Here is a 19,391-nt window from a genome sequence, read left to right as displayed (position 1 = left end):
CAGGTTGACTATACAGTTTTCTGGTCTCTTTAAAATTTTTAAGTATTCAACCTGATCATGTAATTCCATGATAATAAGTACTACTCTCTCATAATGATGGCGATAAACATAGCACTCCGGCATTTTTTTCCTGTCATCTCATATTCTCAGATTTTGGTTTTCCAAGAGTTGGAAGAAGAGCTAGCTTTTTGTTTGTGTGTGTTTTTGAGTTTAGATTTTGAAGACAATTTCTGTAAAGTTTCATGTATATGCCCACTTTTAAGGGTACTTCAGTTATGCAGAATTAACATTAATTTAAAATTAATTTGTTGTCTACCATCTAGAAAATGTAGGAACAGTGAAGACCTTTAAAAGGAAGACAGAAGCCAGGTCTCAAAAATGAGTCTTTGTCCTGTTCATATTGGTTTCAGACATACATTGAAATGGAGGCCTTTGGAGACGTTTCTTCTTCCATACGAAGTACTGCTCTGTTTAGTACATGACTGCACAGTACGCCAGGTGCAGTTATTCTCTGATAATACAATGCTAAGCAGGCATTAACTCTGATGTAGTCTGATGTAAATCCACATGATGTAAATCCATGTAAATAGTCTTGTGGGAAGGCTATTTTTTTTTCAGTGCCTACTTCTCTGGGGATGGTAGTACTACTGGGGCCCCCCTTATCTCCCATACCTCTTGGGGATGAATGGTCTCTCATAACCATGGGCATGAGTCAGGGCCAGTCTGGGAGAGGTACTTTGTGATTTTTCTGTGGTATATTCATTAAACACTTAAAAAAGATCTGCCAGCTTGGAATTGTGCAGAATGGGATTCTAGCAGTTTTTAAATTCATGTTGCTTTCTCAGAGTCATTCCTTCTCTAGAACATAGTTACACATTTGTTCAGCCTGTTACGCTGCCCCCGAGAAATAGATTTGCACTCATTGTGACAGCCTGCAGACTCTTGGTACTTTGTAGGGCTGTGATCTGCTTGTTGTTCTGGCAAGTGCTGTTGTGTAATGTGGACTGGCATTCCGCCTTTCTGGAGCTTGTAGTTATTCCCTTTTGTAGGGATTTGAGTCGCCTTTGCAATCATTTCTTTCCTGATTTTCATTTCTTACGGCTCCTGCATTCTGGTCTCACTGAGTAGAGCTGGGCTAAGTAGAGCCTGTTAGGGGGTGCATTGTGTATTTTCCTCGGTTCTTGTCCCCTCCGTAACCAAGAATTGAAGGGCAGAGACACAGTAGTGAAGCAAAGTGAAGGTTTTATTTAAAGTTATTTAAAGAGAGGAGAAGTACAGGCGACCTCAGGGAGGAGAGGTGCCCGGAAAGGGTGGAGAGAAAGTCTTCGCACTTAAAAATTGCAGGCGACCTGAGAGAGAGGTGAGCACTGAAAGACTGGGGTTCCCCCTTTTAAGGATTATTTCAGGAATGTGACAAAGGACTAGGGGTGTGGACTTGTTAAGTGGTCCTATCGTGTTCATCCTTGATGAGACATTAAGTCTCTTCTTAACAGTCTTCCAGGTAGTTCTGTAAAATTAACATGAGAAATTTACTGCTCTGATTCCCTCCCAGTATGAGAGCATATCAGTCAAGACTGCCTGCCCTGCCTGCAAGGTGGGCTTAGTTATTGTCTGTTTGCTAAAGAGTATTAAGAATTTTCCTTAAATTCTTGAGTTTTAAAATGCAGTTTTAGCTTTAAGATGGAATTTTTCCTGTCTTGACTATGCTGTTTAGAGGTGGGCCTTTTAGCTGGCCGAAGTAAATTTTACAGTGGCATGATGTAATTGACACAATGAAGACAGGGGCTGTGCTCTTTTTTTTTTTTATCTGGGGAATATTCAAACATTCCAGGCCAAGTTACTCCTGGCCTTTTGAGCTTTAACTGATTAACTCATTAACTCTGAGTCTTTTCTGGTTTTCTAGTTTTAACTGGTTAATTCAGTCCTTTCTACTGGGCTTTACTGACCTTACTCTCCACCCCGCTCGTATCTATTTTCCTGCCTAACAGAGTCCTTATAGCTCATCTGAACATGAGATCATTCATCCCATAGATGCAAAATCTAAGGCTTAGAGAGGCCTGGGGTGCTGTGAGTCTTCACCGTGAGAATGTCTGTTAATGTTTGACATGATTTTGGAATCGAAATGTCCCTTGATCTTTCCCATAGGGCTCAAATTCCTATTGTCTCTTGGAAGCTGAGCCCCTGCTGTGACTTTGGGCTGCTGTTTGAAGCTCGGGAGGGTGTGGCAAATACAGCTTCCCCACTCTGCTGGAGGCCTGATTATTCTGAAGGTCATGAAGACTAGTGCGAAGGAACGCGTGGAAGGCTCACGTGTATTGCCTTCACATGGCCCTTTACATCACTGCCACTCTCTTCAGTGTAAGCAAGTGCTTGTCCATGTTGGTCAGCTTCTTGGTTCCTGCCTCAGATGAGCAGGGCAAGCTTTTATCCTATTTGAGACAAACATCTTCCCTCTCTGTTCTTAAGTCACAGAGGCCCTTCTGTACCACTCTCCTACATTTGCCCATGTAGATATTTTTAAATGCATACTTAAAAAAATGAAATTAGTATACAAATAATTTAAGAATGTCAGTGTCATTTTCTCTTTCAATGAAGCCCTTTAAGAAATGAAGAAACTTAGAGATGTCCATTTGGATAGTGACACCATGGATTTCCCAAAGAGGTTTTGCCTCCTGTTTTAACCCTTAGTCTAAGAACATTGAAACTGCTCTTGTTGAAATCCTCGTGAACCAGTAAGCCATTAAAGGTATGCCAGTGGGAATGGACACACTTCTCTTATTAAATACAACCAGTAGGGAGTCTGTTCCCAGGCGTGCTTGACTAGGTAATCAGCAGTCTAAGGCTGCTGAGTGGTGCCCATATATTTTTGCAAAGCAAAATATGGCACCAGTGTACTTTATGGTGCTACTTTTGGGAGTAGAATTTATCAAAAAAGCGAGAGGACAAATCCAGAATTAAAATCACTGTGGACTAAGTCTCTTCTTGTTATTTTAAAACCGAAGGTAGGTCTTTGACACAGTCTCACCAGTTAAAACCAGCCTTCATGTTGAATCCTAGGGGCAGAAGCCCCTGAATGTGGTATACTAGAAAGAGTGCAGGCTTCAGAATGAGGGAGATTCTTGCTTTGCCTCTATGCCCTTACAAGCTACTTGAAGTGTCTGAGCTTCCATTTCTTGTCTGGTAAATGGAAACTATTTCCTTGTAGAGCTGTCTAACCCAGTCATTTTCTGACTGAAGCATGTATGAGAACCACCTGGACGACTTGCTGAAGCACAGCTTTCTGGGCCCCACCCCCAGAGCTTTTGGAACAAGGACTGATAATTTGCATTTTGAATATGTTCCCAAGTGATTCTGACGCAGGTGGTTGGAGGATCACGCTTTGAAATCCACTGCTTCAAGGACTAAATGTTATACACGATTTAAGGCACCTGACGTATTACTGTCCTTCAGTGAATAATAAATATCCATTCTGTGTATGGTCGCCATGTAAGTGGGCAGTGATGAGCCCTGCAGTTCAGATTCTTGGGGCCTGTTAGCTTTTGTCAGGTAGATTTAGTTTTGCTCCCCAAATGCTTGATCTCACAGGAGCGTTGTCTTGTTATTTCTGCCTGATAGTTTATGTGACTCCTTGAGAGTAAGAACTGAAATGTGTTCAGTTGGTTTTTTTTTTCGGTGTGCTCTGTGATCGTTTTCTTCTGGTTTGCATTCTCCTTTGCACAAACCTTTGCTCAGACCAGTGTGTGAAGCATGGTACAAATTCACCTGTTCCCACCCTACTCTTTCCGTCGTCACTATTGAGTTTAGGCCTTAGCACATCTTCTCATGCCTCCTTGAGAATGTGCCTTTAGAGACCTTTTCCTTTATATATGCCCAGATGTTTCCTTCCTCAGCTTGTTCATCTGCCTTGTGCAGAAGCAGAAAAGTAATGACGTCTTTTCTTCCCTTGTGGTTTATTTGAATTTATAGACCAGTCTTGGGCAGCATGCAGCCTCCTTGCCATCCTCCACATTCTTTTTCGGGTATACTTTTACTAAGATAGTTGCTTATATACAGTATGCCCTACCTAAGGGCATGTCATCTGAATGCAAGTATTTTCCTGCTGTGAACAACTCATCAGAACAGACAGTGATTTAATCCTGGGATTACCTTTGCAAAGGAGTAGGGTAGGCTGGCTTTAATTTCCTGTCTGTAGGAGTATTCCCAGCTCCATGTAGGTTACGGAAGGTGATGCTCCATTTGGTCAGGTAGAGGCCCCAACAACTCCACACCCACAGCAATTGTACAGTGTAAGGCTGGGGATGTTTTCCATTATGCCTTCTGGGCTATGGGGAGGAAAATATGAAAATGATACCATGTCCCTGTGAGTTCTTTCTTATGTTTTATACTTAGTATTCATGGATGGCATTCTGGCTGATAGACAACGCAATAGCCATCACATCCCTGTTTTTATATTCCAGGCCTAAGAGTTTTGCCCATAGCTCTTTCCAGGGGGTGTGTGTGTATGTGAATATCTGAGCGTATGGCAGAGATGGAATGGGGGTGAGAACAGGTACATATGTATGTGCCAGCACACCTCTCATTCTTTCCCTGATTTCACAGGTTTCAACTTGTACGAGATTCGATTTAATTTATACCCAGCGGGGGAATCTACCCATAAAATGCATACACCTCCATAAGTCTGTCTCCAGCTTTCGCTGTGTGCCTAACAGTTTTTATGTTTTACAAAGTAGGATGTGTTTTAGACCAGGGAAGGAGAGATGGCACTAAATAACAGTATAGCTGTCCCTTGGTGCACAGAATTCATGCTTCTAGTCATGTTTGCTGTGAAGAGCAATTCCATATTCATGCTTCTAGTCATGTTTGCTGTGAAGAGCAATTCCATATACTGATCAACATTTTCTCAGTGACTTTATCTTTTAAAATGGAGTTTGTTGTATTTTTAGCCTTAAAGATACCATGGTGGGGAGAGAGTTTCACAAAATTCTCACAAGGCCAAATAGGGTCAGCTCTCATCTGTGATTATTTTAACCACTGTTACATGTGGATGGAATTGCATTGGTTTACTGGTACCTTGACCACAGAGTGAACACACACACGGCTGTCTATTCTGTTTGTGAGTTCAGTTTTTTAAAAAATTCTACTTAGTAATCAGATCAACACAGTATTTGTTTTTCTCTGTCTGACTATTTCATTCAGCATGATGCCCTCAAGGTCTATCCGTATCATCATAAATGGCAGGATTCCCTCCTCTTTTTATGGCTGAGTGACACTGCCTTGCATGTTATACCACATTTTCTTTATCCATTCATCCTTCGGGTATGTTAGTGACTAATGCTGCAGTTAACATGGGGTTGCAGGTATCTCTTCCAGATAGCGATTTCATTTACTTTGACCATGTGCTACTTCTGTTTTTAATTTGAGGAACCTCTATACTGTTTTCCATAGTGGCTACACCAATTTATGTTCCCACCATTGCACAACAGGTCTTTTTCCTCCATATCCTCGCTAACACATCTTTCTCTCTCATGGTTTCTTCTTGTGTGAGGTTTATATTCCATTTTCACACTCCCTTAAAATGAGTCCAGGCCATGGGAGCCTGAAACTGGTGGACTGGACTCCGAGATGAGAAGAAACGTTGGTTCCTCACTCGTGTGTGTGTGTGTGTGTGTGTGTGTGTGTGTGTGTGTGTGTGTGTGTGTGTGTGTGTGTGTGTGTGTGTGTGTGTGTGAGTGATGGACTCCGAGATGAGAAGAAACGTTGGTTCCTCACTCGTGTGTGTGTGTGTGTGAGTGATGGACTCCGAGATGAGAAGAAACGTTGGTTCCTCACTCGTGTGTGTGTGTGTGTGTGTGTGTGTGTGTGTGTGTGTGTGTGTGTGTGTGTGTGTGTGTGTGTGTGTGTGTGTGTGTGGGCTCTAAGTGACCCTACCCAGCCCCCAGCCTGTGTGCTCCCCGGGGCCCTCCTCCTCCTCCTCTGTGGCTGGTGGGGTGGGGTGGGTTTATTGTTTATTATCGAGCTAATCAGCATAGGAGTCAGGGTATGAGGTTGTCTTTGTAGCTGTTTGCTTTGAGGAGAGGAGGTCAGGAAGGAATAAATTGTACCTTGCTTCGTGGACAGTTCTCTTGTGGAGAATGATTGCATTTCTAAGCTTATTTCTATCCCAGAGGAAAGTTGTTGCAGAGGCTGGCAGGGAATGGCAAATACCGAAGTTCCAGCCTGCTTGGCGGGGGGGAACCCAGGTCGTGTTTTATGTTGTCATGCCGTGATTGAATTAGACTGCCCTCCATGAAACTTAAGGCTTCCTGTTTGGGCATGGAAGGCAGGGAGTGTGTCTCTTGTATTTGTCCACTCCCTGCGGTCTCCTTTCTGTCCTGCTCGGTCACTGTGGAGTCTGCTGCAGTTCATTTTCCCAGTGCAGCCTTACTGGTGCTTAGGCTGCGGGGCCCTCCCTCGGCACTGTTACGCTGGTCCTGGGCTGTTGTCCGTTTCCTCTGCTCTGGTAAAGAGGAAGCTGAATGGGCAGAGGATGCATGTGCTGGGTTTTCTGTGTTTGGTTTTCCTGTTAAGTTGCCCTACTCTTCTGGGATAGGGAGGGATTCTATCCCTGAGTAGTGTTTGTTTTCATGATTCCTAGCTCAAGTTTGTTGGTATCTTTATAATTCTAAAACTGGGAGATCACGTACATCTCCAATGAGGAGGTCTAATTTACCTTGTGGCACCAGCCCAGCCCTGCAACTGGTTTCTACCTGTGGTTCTAATTTATGTAACATTTTCTGCTTTTAAAATTATATAATATAAAAAAACTAATTGGGGGGAAAAGCACATAACGCTGTGCAGTTAGACTACTGCACTCTGTATCTCAGACAAAATGTCCATTTCTCGAAGTACTGGATAAAATCTACGATACCTAGGATTTTGTGTAAAATAGGGAGACCAAACAGAAATAAACTTGTCCAAGGGAACAGTTGGATGAATAGCTGGCAAAGCGAATTCCTCTTATTTCGCAAACCACTAGGTTATCCCAAGGTGGGTGTCTGGGGGCCTTTTCTGGGTATGAGGTTAGAGCTGCTCTGAGAGTACTGTGGATGGGTGGGGGGCAGAAAGTGTCCCCCTTAAAAATGTTCCCTGCGCAGGCTCCTTTACAAACTGCTGGAGGCGGAGACTTAGTGACCCTTCCCAGGACTGATGTATGGCTGAGAGTGTGGTGTTTGGCAGCATATTGACACAGCTGAAGATGGACGCCTCTTTGATCAAAGGGGGACCATTAGGGCATGTTTAGGCTGGTGGAATTGAAGAGACTCATTATTAAGAAAGTTAGTCATGCACCCCCTGGCCCTCAGCGCCTGCCACCCACATCTTTATGAACATGATTCTCATTTGCCCAGTTTGCTGGCACAGTCTTTGTGAAGCCAGCTGTGGGGAAGCGTGCACTTAGCTTCTGCTCCTTGGAGTTAATCAGTGGCTTGCAGAGGAGATAAGGATGCCGTTTATTGCCACGATTCCTCAGCAGATGTCATTATTTCTGAACATTTGGGAAGATAGGACAGTTTTTCTCCCTGCCCTACCCCCTCCTTCATTGGTGTGGCCCCTGCCTGCACCCTCTTAAAATGCTCCTTGGGGTCCCCTTGCCTTTCAGAGGTAGCTTGAAAAGAACCATCAAGAAACTTCCCTTGACAGTGCTTCATTCACTCAGTTGAAATACTTTATTCTGATCTGGGCTGGGCAGTGGGATGGGAAAGGATGGGGCCACGGGAGAACAACGTGGCTGTAGAAAGCGTCACAAAAGTGAATCACTCCTGGTGCCGAAGGACACGTGGGAGCTAGGTTGAGATGGGGGTTAAAAAGTAAGATTTGGGGGGCGAGTCCCATTTTAAACCTCTGGCCTGTGAATGTTGTTAGTCTCCCTTATTGTTGGAGGTTTACGTCTGTTGAAAAACAATTCATCCATGTAAATTCAAAGATCTAATTGGCTTTTTATTAAGTGATTTATGAATTGGGCAGCATCCCCTCCAGTGAGTAGAGAGATGCTCCGAAGGGCTGTACAGAAAGGCAGAGGATAAGAGGACAAGGAATTCTAAACAGAACAACAACAAAAAGATTGTTTCTGGTGCGGCCACCTTCACCTGGGACAAAAGGGTCTTATTAGGTAGATTCCTTCGGGGGATGGAGAGGACACTCGCCCTTGCTGACAGGGAAATTGCTGATTGTTTCCAGGGGAGGGGGAGGTGGTTTGAAACTGCAGTTAGGTTGAGTGTAAGCCCCTGTTTGGTGACCTGGCCTGGCAGAAGTGACCCCATGTTGGGCCTGGGTCTTTGTTTAACATGCCTGTTGGTGAGCTCTACCTTCCAGGCCCCACTGTTCGCACATTTTAGGAAAGTGACATGGAACTTGTGGATTCCGTCCCATTTCTTTCAGTTTTGTCTACTTGGTGTCCTCCTCACCTGTCCCTGGTCCTGCCATACGGAGAAAGTGAGGAGCCCAGCAGTACTTGCAGCGCTGTGACAGCTCTGAGGGCAGATCTGTGTCCTCTGCCTTTGGAGGGTATGGGCTGTACTGGAGGAGGCTGACCTGATGGCTTTACCATTTCCTGTTTATAGTCTGGTTTGTAGTTAACTGGGCTCAAGCAGTAGGGATTGATGAAGGGGTGGAAGTCTTTCAGACCTTCCCAGCTGTTGAGTGGTGCGGATTGCTTGGTGTTTATCCTGAGTCCTCCACGAGAGGGACTTTTCTCTGTTGTTTTCTGAGACTAAATGGGGATCAGAAATGGTCATGGAGTTTCAGTGCTCAGGGTGAAGGAGCATCTCATCAGCGACAGCCTTGGCGAAGGGGAGGGCTTGCTTGGATCTCTGCATACCTCCCATCTTGCCTCTGAGAGGTCTTGTTCCAGGCTTTGCTCAATTCCTGTAAAAGTCCATTGAGGATCATAGCAAATAAAACTATGGTGTCTCTGGAAAGGATATCAGTCAGAAAGGATACTAAGACAGTCATCTTGGTAACCCAGGATTTTGTTGGTTAGGTGGCTGTAAGACAGATCATGTATTTGTCAAGACCTCTTGTGAGTCCAAGAATGCTTTCCCCTCCTGGAGAAATGCTCATTTTGTGATACAAATGAGGTCTAGTCAGAAGACATCCTCACCAGACCGTTTCCAGGGTTTAGTTAAGCTACACACAATGACAGGGGATGTGTATGTCCTGCAAATGTTCAGTGAGTAGTGTCTGCTTGTCATCTGTGGCCAGTCCACAGATGTGACCTCTTATCACTTAGTGCATTAATGATATCAGGTAAGGGCCTATCCTATCCGTTCATGTCTTGCAAGGTCAGACTGGGCCAGCCAGGGGCCTGGTGAGAAAGAAGTAGGCAGGCAGGCTTTTATACAGGGAAGAGGTGTCTTGGGATGGTAATTGAGAATGTAAATGAGATGGAATATTGTGAATGAGTTGTATGGGGTGCTTCCTCTGCACTGCCCCCTGCTTCGTTCATTCCCCCTTATCGGTCTGGTTTAAAGGTCACTTGGTTTAGTTTGGTTGGTTCGGAAAGATGTTTTCTGCTGCCTAGCCTGCCATAGGGTGACCATGTGCATGTGCAGCCTTGCACATTGGTAGGAATTTGGTCTTGCTTGGAAGGTACTTTTCTAGCATTGTTAGAAAAGAAGGTGATTTCCATCCCATGACTCCCTTTTGCCTACTTGATATTGCTACACTTTCCTTGGCTTTTAATTAAATTTATGAGCCACTGACATGTCTCTTAGATCACTGCACAGCTAGCTGTCAGTGACATGGAACCTGAAATGAGTGTCCGAGTCTGGGATGCCACGCAAGCTCCATGTCCTGGCATAAGAATGTGTGTGACTCCAGGATCCAGAGCAGGAACAGCAAAAGGGAGAGTTGCTTTTTGTATTCATTAGCTATTACATTATGATCATGTTTCCATCTTTAGGCAATTGTCATAAAAACCTAGACTTCCTTTTATAAATGTTTGGGAAGAGACAATGTGTGAATAGCAGTGAAGCCTTCTGTTACAGAACAGCCTTCACCCAGCATTCTGGTGGGTGATAGCTTAAGTGAAACCCCATACTTGGAACATAACACATGATTATGTTTCAGCCTAGGAAATAAATTTGTCAGTGCCCCAGAGTAGATACTTTGGGCTTCTTAGTGAAGAAAACATTAGAACCGTGTGGGTTACTTTAGTTTTACCTTATCTTTTCTTGGTGGTAAAAAATCACTTTTGGCTTTTGGAAGGAGGGGCGTATTTCAGAAAACAGTCCTGAGGATTTTAGTCCAAGGCTTATTTGTAAGTATATAAAATGCTGGATTGTGAATTCCTGTGTTTTTTTCATTCAGGCAAGGAACATGAGTTGTAACTGAGTTGGATAAAAAGGTATTTCTAACAATGTTCATATTACTACTTTCCATGAACAGTGGCTGGTTTCTTAGTTGGCATTAGATTTTAGTGCAGGTCTTTAAAAATTGGCGAATGCCAGGGCTTGTCATAAATATGCAAAAAATCGGAATTCCTTTTTCTCCTGGGTGGTGATCCCAGAGAGTCTGAAGACTCGCTGTTGCCATCTGTCGGCGTTTGCTGGCTACTCATGGGATTTCCAGCGGGCAGAGAAATGGCCCAGCATGCCTTTCCTGTTTGTCACCCTTGAAATCAGATCTCTGTTCCCTGCCTGTCCATCTGGGAGGCAGAGGGTGCGAGAAGCAGCGCCCGCTCTTGGGAGGCCCAGGACTGGGTGGCATTTGGAGTGCCGCCTTGGAGCTTTGCCTGTCAGTCATGAGTGCACAACCTCACCCACCGTGCAGCTCCATCAAGAATATGTCCAGTGAGAAGTCTGTACAGGATTGCCCTTCAGTTTATACTCTTAGAGGGCATCTCCTGGTTTTTGTGTCTTAATGAATGATCTGTGCATGCAGCACTGCAGGATGTAATTTCTTCATACATTTTCCTTTTTGCCTTGAAAGGAGGAAGTCAAGCATGTTTCTCTGCCCACAGTCGTGTACTCTCCCTTCCTAGACATCATCTTTGCCAGGCAGGATTCAGGGAGATTTCTGGCAGTTTGCAATTGGGTATTGAGTAACCTAAAATTGAGAAACTGCTGGGGTATTTTGTTGAAATACGTTATAAACTAAATTGTCAGTGCCACCTCAGAAGAGAGTAGAAAGGCAGATTAACATTTTAACTGATTCTTTGAGGGTTTTAAAACTGAACGTACTTTAGATAATTTGTTCACACCTTGACACCACGATAATGTATTAGAAATTTCTTTGGCTAGAGTTTTACCTGTCATGAGTTCTTCTAACTCTTGTCCTTGTTTATTTCCTCTGTACGATAGGGTTTTTACTCAAGGTGGCCCTGAAATATGAACCATCTTTGTTGGGACGGGCATTGCAGCTGTTAGATCCTGGGTTTGGAGTTGAATCCCTGAAGAGAAGAGGGTCGTGCTGCCTGGGGGTGGCAAAACAGGAAGCTTTCCATAGGTGGTAAACTGCATATAACACATGTGACATTTGTGACTAACAGGACAAAGGGCTTTGTTGCCAATTTAATTGTAGATAAATGATGATCCCTCTCAAACTTGATATGGTTGCTTTCTAGAACACAAAAATCCATGTCAGATATTCCCTTGATCATGACAGAGTCATGATTTCTAGGCAGTTTTGGTTCTTTGTCATTTCAGGATGTCACATAAGGCTTTTTAGAAGCAAAACTGCAAAGTTCTTAATTAACTGAATCAAGAGCTTTACTGCATATTACTTCCCAGACCGTTTGTGTGGGATCGTCATCATCCACCGAGATTTACATGCCTAGGTAATGTTTCCCTTGGGATATGCTGCCTGTAGCTTACAGATATTTGGTGCTGTTACTAACTTTTGGTATTTTCCAGCGTCCCTCTTAATCTTTTCCCCTGAATACAGTTCTCACTCACGCCTGCCTTCCAGCACCTGAGCAGGGAGGGAACACGGTGCAGCAAGAACTGGGCCACCTTCCGTGGTGGTTGTGACACAGAGGGGTTTGCAATGCTCGCATTCTCCTCAGGCCTGGGTTTTGATGGGTGGGAACGCAGTGTTCGTAAGGATGTCTCAAGGTCCTGAAGGAAGGGAATGTGTTCCCCTAAAAGAGCGATTTATTCCTGATTTTGGAAGGATTAAGTTTCGAACAAGCAAAGTTTAGACAGTTTTAAGGGACTTGTGGGACAGTTCTTTGGAATTGGGCCATCTTTGTAAAACGTTGTATGCATTTTCATTTTTCCACCCCCATCTTCTAAAGTGCTGGTGGTATACTTATCTCGAAAATGACAGTTCTCGTATTTGCTCTTTTGCCTGGCAGCCTATAGTTAGAGAGTTGGTGCTGGGAATTGTTAGCTGAGCAACACAGGCATTTTGGAGATTTAGGCCCTGATTCCCACTGGGCATGAGCAAAAGGTCTGTATTTCTCACCTAGAATTATGAAATTGTCGATCCAAAGACATTATGACAGGAATTACCATATTCAGAGTCAGACAGGAGGGAGGGAGCTAGAGGGGCCCTCAGTATTGTTCTTTTTATAAGCCCCTCCCTCCCCTGTTTTTTTTTTTCAGTGAGGTAACAGAGGCCCCACTTGTCCTAGATCATAGGTTAGTTAAGCTAATAGCTCAGGTTTTGTGACATCACTGTTCTTTCCCTTGTACCACTGACCAAGCCAAACTGAAGGCCCCATCTTGAGGGGATTCAACCGAAAGAATTCCTTGAGGTAAATCTAGTTGATGGCAAACTTTTACTCTAAATAGCTCCCTATGTAATTTAATTAAGACAAGTGCTGCAAATATTTAACATCCTGTGGTTTTAAGCATAAACGAACTATTTCATCTGTTTATATAGAGGGCAAGAAACGAGGCCTCTGAATCAGTGTGGCAGGATCTCCAGAAATGCCATAAAGCAGGCATTCTGTGTAGCAAAACTGGTCTCATGGAGCCAACCGAACTCCCCTTTCTCTCAGTGTGTGATATTCTCAAAACCCAGTGAAACAAGCAGCAATTATAACTATGGAGCAGGGTGGCCCATGGGCAGAAAAGGATGTAGTCTGTCGCCAGAGCTTGTTGTTACAGACCTGGGTTTGAGTTGGGATCTGCTCGCCTCTGGGTTCACTTGAGGATGTGTTTATTTTCTCTTTACTATACAGGATGTTTACAACCATCCTGTGTGGTTTGCCTGCAAAACTGCACTTGCATTTGAATTTGGTGGGCAAGTTGCCCTGGGCAGAGGATACCCCGACCCCCACGAGCTTCAGCATGCGTGTGCGTGCACACACACACACCACCAACACACACACACACACACACACACACACACACACACACACACACACACACATGCACTCTCCTGTTTCTTTGAGTAGCTGCCAGGTTTGTAGTGTGTGTGTCTGGGGGTAAAATAGAGTGGGTAATTATTTTGGGGATGGAAACACAGGAAATTTTTTTGAATAGGCCTTTCAGCAAGTTGGCACAGGTCCAGAGCTTGCTCCCACACCCGCACAAAGAGCGCAGCCGCCGGTCATTTTGCATTTGCCAGACACAACGTGCCTTATTTTTGTTTGAATGTACAGACCCTCCCCTTGCACCCTTGCTCTTTGTTTAGAATTGAGATGTAATCTAAATAATTGGATTTACAGGCTTACGTTTTTAATATTGGAAAATTGAGTTAATAAAACGGTGTTTTGGCATACATGTTCCTCCACAAGGGACCAGCTGGGCATTTCCTTAAATTGCTCAGCCCCGCCTTGCTCATGCGTTTCTCCAGCTGAATTGTGCAGACACTGTGTCCTCCTTGGGTTTGTTAACTCGCAGAAATCCTGGGCAGAAATGGAATTTAATTAACCTAGAAATCGCTGTTGTGCCATACTTAGGGCTACCCTAGAGATTGTGATAAGCTGGTAAATGCTGTCCTGTAGGTAACCTCAGAGGAAACCTAGAGAAACAGTGCCGCCCTCTTGTGAGGCTTCTGATGGCAGCCTGCCCAGGAACCTTTGAAATGCATGATTTGAGGAGGGCAGGATGGGGCACAGGGCATTACAAAACAAAAGCTACTTGGCTTAGGACTCTGTCAGCTCATCAGTGGGGCTTCTTTACAAGCATTGTCTTGCAATGTATTTGTCAACTTTAAAAAATAATGCTAGTATTTATTTCAGTGCATTTCTTTGTACACATGAAGGTGCTGTTCTTTTTTCTTTAACCTAAGTATGAAACATACTTGGAAATTCATTTGGGTAAAATTTTAAGTGATGAGGCAAAACATTCTTTTGGCTGTTGGCATACCACCTAACTCCAAATGGAGAGAAGGCGTAGGAGAAAAAGGAATGAATGCCTTCCCCAAGTAGCTTAGGGCATGGAAGGGAAAAGAGGAAGAAGGTGGCCCTCCTCCCATCCCGTGAGCTCATGCAACTTGAGCAAGAAGTACAGGCCCTCTGATACGTGGTTGTCTGGGCGCGTGGGTGTATGGCAAGACCAACTCCTGGGTCCAGCTTATTGTGGCCCATGGACTATGTGCTGTGTGAGGTCATGTGGCATGTCTGTGGTGGGGTGGCACCTTGTGCCGCATGGTGGCTGAGAGGCAGCAAGCAACTTAATTGGCATTTGTTAGATGATGCTGGTGCTAGGCATTCAGTACATTGAGTGATGACTGTGGGAGTGGTAGAGGCTGTGCCCGCGGGGGCAGATCCTCAGTGGAGTCCTGGGAAACTGGTCCGTAGTGACACTGAATTCCAGTTGATCTTTGGACAGACTTAACACTGGAGTGGCTGGTAGCTTTGCCTGGGGCAAAACACATGACTCTTCCTCTCCCATGGCTGTGGGGACTGGTTTGGGGGCATCCAGCTGTCTGCCTGGCACCTCCAATGACCAGTCTGCCCCTCTACTCAAAACGCTTCTGTATTTAATCGTTTAATTCTTAGAGAAGGATTGGTGAATTGTGTGGCTCAAAGATGACAACTGCAGGGTAGTGTGTCTGCTCTTCCCTCCCAGCATTTATGCAGGGCTTGCCTGCCGTAGTGGTAACACCTCCTTGCCAGGGAGGCTGCAGGCAGCTGAGTCTGTAGGCCCATAGGAGGCCATGGGGCTAAGCGGTAGTCATGGGGATGTACTGCTTGGGAGGGTTTGGACTCTCTGAAGGGTACACTTTTAAACAGAGAAATGGAAGAAGTGACCTTCATAAAAAGTGAGAGGTCTGGAATGTCACCTTCATTGGCTGATGTGAAGCAGCCAGCTGTGGCAGGATAAAGGAGAGCTGTCCAGATGGAGAAAGTAGTCTTGAGTAAGCAAGGTCCCCGTGGTTCTTGCCTCTGTTCATCTCTACATGGAGTGACACTGTCCGATCAGACCAACAAACTGACTTGGAACACTTTTTTCTTCTCTCCCTGTTGGGACATTAGAGCTTAAATGGGTTCACACCAGCAGGGCTGAATTGCCATGGGGCTCCTGAACCCAAGAGCATCTAGGAAGGGGGCGCATCAGATGGTCTTGCCTGTGACAAGGCTGTGCCTCCCCTTCCACTTGGGTGCAGCATGGTGTGACAGGGAAGTCGGACCCAAAGACCCATAGTCAGGCTCCTGGGCTCATTCTGCCATCCACGCTGTGTGGTCCTCGGGTAGGCCTCACCCTTTTCAGTCGATCTTTCTGTGAGGGGAGGGTGATACTACGAGCATTCAAAAACTAAAGCCCTTGGCTTTGGACACTCATCTCAGACACCAAACGGAATCAGCAGCCCACGTCCTTATGCTCCCAACTTGCTATTTGACATTTTTTGTCCTTTCATTCACACGAGCACACACTGACACCGTGGAAGGAGAGTGGGTGGGCATGATTTGATCTGAAACCACTTCTGTTCCCTCACCTCTATGGCCCTCAGCCCTAGGTTTTAACACTGTAAACAAAATGTTACTCTCAATATATTTATTCACATATAAATATTTTTGTTCATTTCTTCCTTAGTTGGTTTAAGTTTTTTTGCTCTGTTTAGCTTGGCTTGCAGGAGAGTTTGGCATATTTGGCTTCGTTGATGTAAGAATACACCTAGAGTTCCTAGAATGAAGGAGTCTTCTGTAGGGTAAGCTCCTTCCTTGATCAATTAATAAAATGCACAAATGCAATTGAATCACACTCGGGTTGATGCTTCTGTGGTTTGCCTGATGGCCAGGCACCTTCCGTGTGTCCTGTACTCTGGCATTTCTATGTATTGCCAAAGGCTTTGCATGCCTTTCTGCTCATTCTGCTTTTCCCTCAACCCCAGGCACACTATGTCCCCCACCTCAACTCCCAGGTTCACCCCCACCCCCTCATCGTGACTCTTGTTTCCTTAGTTCAAACTATATTTTCATTTTAAAGCATTTTCACTTTAGTAATGAAATGGAAGTGGTGTTTCAGGTTAAAGTGTCCATCAGCTGATGGAAGGGGTAAGAGCCCAAATGTGGGGGAATGGATGTACCCCCTTGCTTGCTCACTCACTGCTGGAGACCCAGCAGCCTGCATGCAGGCCTTCCCAAAACTCCCTGCTCCCTCTTCTCTTCAGCCTGTGGCAAGTGTCCGATCTGGCCTGCCCCTCAGCTCCGCACAGTACCTGCCTCTCCCTCAACATCTCCAGGTGCACATATACTCTGATTCTTCAGCACTTCTGGATTCCCCTACCTGACCCCTTTTTGTTAACTGATATAAAATCACATACACACATTTCCTTGTCTCTGGCTTTTTAGAATGAATCACCTATCCCTCAAATGTGCCTCCATGGCTAAGAGTGCTGACTCGGGCGATTTGGCCTCCTCATTGTGTCATTCCAGCTCTTTTGTAGTGTAGGGCCAGCAAAGCCAAGCCAACACCTTTCGTAATCCTCTAGGGACTCTGCAGGATGAAAAGCCAAACCACAGACCTGCCCTTTTTGCGAAGTACAGACTCTTCTGGCCTCTTTTAAAAAGATATTGGTTTGTCTTGTTCTTTATTTCCCGCTTTCATCTGGGTCTCACAAATGCTTAATCACTTGGGAGCTTGGCTGACTCCTCTGAGGGGTAATTTATTTTACTGCCACTTTTTAATCTGTTATTGCCTTATTTTTCATAGTCTCACTGAGAAAGTCATCAGGCAAAAAGTGCCTTTTATTTGAATAATGGTAGGAGCGGTTTATCTTTGAGGGCCTGAAATTGTAAAATACTTCAGCATGTCCCACTCTGTCGTCTGCACTTTGACTGTGTTTGCGTGTTTGTTTTTCATTATGGCTGCACTGTTTTCTCATAATGTGTGCCATTTGTGTTGCTGACTTTTGAAAAAGCAATGAACACTGAACATCCTGTTCACATGCAGGCAGTATTTTTGCAAAATTCTTTAATGCCCAGAGCTTGAGTTGTGTCTGTTTGAATGAAGATATATACATTATAAAATTGCCAATTAACAAAAACTTTTCAGTAGAATAAAATGACGGTTTTATTTTTCTGTTGGGGTCAGTCCATCCTGGCAGTGGCACAGCATGGCATCACATTGAGAGGTTTGGCTTGTTGGAACCCGATTGAGTTTTCTGTTGCCGTGCCACTCCAGTGAGGGCTGCCGCTGGGTGCCAGGGAGTACAGTGGCGAAATTGAAAGCAAGCAGTTAGAAACAGAAAAGCAGTCTGACAGAGTGATTTTATGTTTGTTGAATCTAATAATAAATTTGAGCTTGTGCTTTATATCTCCCTTCATCTGTCACTAGTTTAATTATATAATATCAAAATACCTATTTGCATCAGGTAGAAAATTTAAAGCAGGAAAAATAACATAGAGTGGATCCTCAGCGTAGATAGTTTGAGAAGCGTCCTTCCAGAGTCTCCATTCCTCCCCTTCCCCAGCCCCCAGACCTGACTCTCCACCGTCCCTCTTGGGAGGTCACTCCTCGGGGCTTGGTGGCTTTATGGCTTTCCCAGCACATGCTTCCGTCTGTCTCGTCTTATATACAGGCAGTCTGGCGGTTACAGAAAAGCTCTTTGTTCCCTATAACACAGGAACAGCAGCATTGCCTTATCCCTTGGCATTTTAACATTTGGGGATTCTGATAAACTTGCTTAGCTTACTTCACTGTGGTCACTCCTGGGCTCTGAAGTGCTTCTCGTTAAGCTGCTGTGTTTGCCGATTGCAGGGGACAGGAGGCTGCCCAGTGAGTAAGCAGTGTCATGCTGTCTCCTTCTTAATAAAATGTCAGTTAGTTTTGGGAATGTGATCCATACAGTAGTGTTTCTGGTAGGGGATATGAGAGTGGACATCAGTCAGGACACAAGGCTGGCTCAGTACATAGGTGTTAATTTTTATGAAATAGAAAACTGTGGTGTGTGGTGTATATTTTGCTGTTGAATACTAGAATGCTAATTTAAACTGTTAAAGTATTTTGAGCATCAGCAGTTTAAGATACTATGATTACTATTTTATATAATCCCAACAGTAGATAAAGGAAGCCTTGTTCGTGCTTTACTAATACATCTGGTTTCTTTTTATGTCTTATTTAATATTCAGAGCAACCCTGAGAAGGGTGGGGGGTGGCTTTTATCAGTCCCATGCAGTGATTGATTCCAGTTTGGATTCTGACCAGATCTCTTTAAAGCCCTGTGCTAGAGGGCTGCTTTTTGTTTATTTTCTCCTCCTGTCCTCAAATACTATTTGTTGAGCATCCATATAAGCAAGTCCCAGGTATACAGTTTAAAATAATATAACACAGGTTCTCACCCTCAGAGGTGCCTCCTTACCCCACTCCATTATCAATTGAGATCTTCACTATTAAGGGAAGAGCTAATAGGCAATTGATGATAAATGTAAGCTTAGTTACCCATAAAGTAAAAATGGGGTGGCATACTTACTCTCTTGCAGAGACAGGAAAATGAACGACGAACTGTTGGCTGTGGTGTTAGGAAAGAAGACACCTTTCCAAGATTCATTAAGATTCAGATTGATAGAAAGGATTGTCTTACATGTAAGATTTTGTAAATGAAAGATGTCATGTTAAGCAGGTAGAAGCTGTGACTTGCAGATACCAAGTGGATAAAGGAGGGATCAGTGCCTCTGTAGGGTGTGTAATGGGTAAGAGGCACGACAGGGAGCCAAAGGCCAATTTTCCGAATCCCTAAGAGTTTGGCCTTACCCTATAGGCAGAGGGTAACCCATAATTTGGTGGGGCCAGGGGGGTGTTTCAGATCAGCTAGGCAAAAAAGTTGTTGTTTTTGTATTAAAAGCTGTAATCAGTGAGTTCATATAGCTGAATCGGAGTCAGAATAAATGAGAGGTGAGAGCCACCTTCATCTGGGGTGTATGACTGGGTCAGTGTTGCGGAGACAGGCACAGCGGACTGTGTGCAAGGACATGGTGTGAGGGGAATTGTAAATGAGTTTGTGACAGTGTCACATTAAGC

General features: G+C 44.5%; 1 protein-coding gene across 8 annotated transcripts in view; it reads left to right on the top strand.

Annotated features, from left to right (window-relative positions):
- JARID2 (jumonji and AT-rich interaction domain containing 2) overlaps nt 1-19,391 on the top strand; it is a 250,806-nt gene that overhangs the window by 157,002 nt on the left and 74,413 nt on the right. The window lies entirely within an intron of this gene.

This window comes from Manis javanica, chromosome 16, assembly GCF_040802235.1.
Source record: "Manis javanica isolate MJ-LG chromosome 16, MJ_LKY, whole genome shotgun sequence".
NCBI lineage: Eukaryota > Metazoa > Chordata > Mammalia > Pholidota > Manidae > Manis > Manis javanica.
The sequence above is the reverse complement of the archived record's forward strand: the minus strand, read 5'-3'. Positions and strand labels throughout refer to the sequence as shown.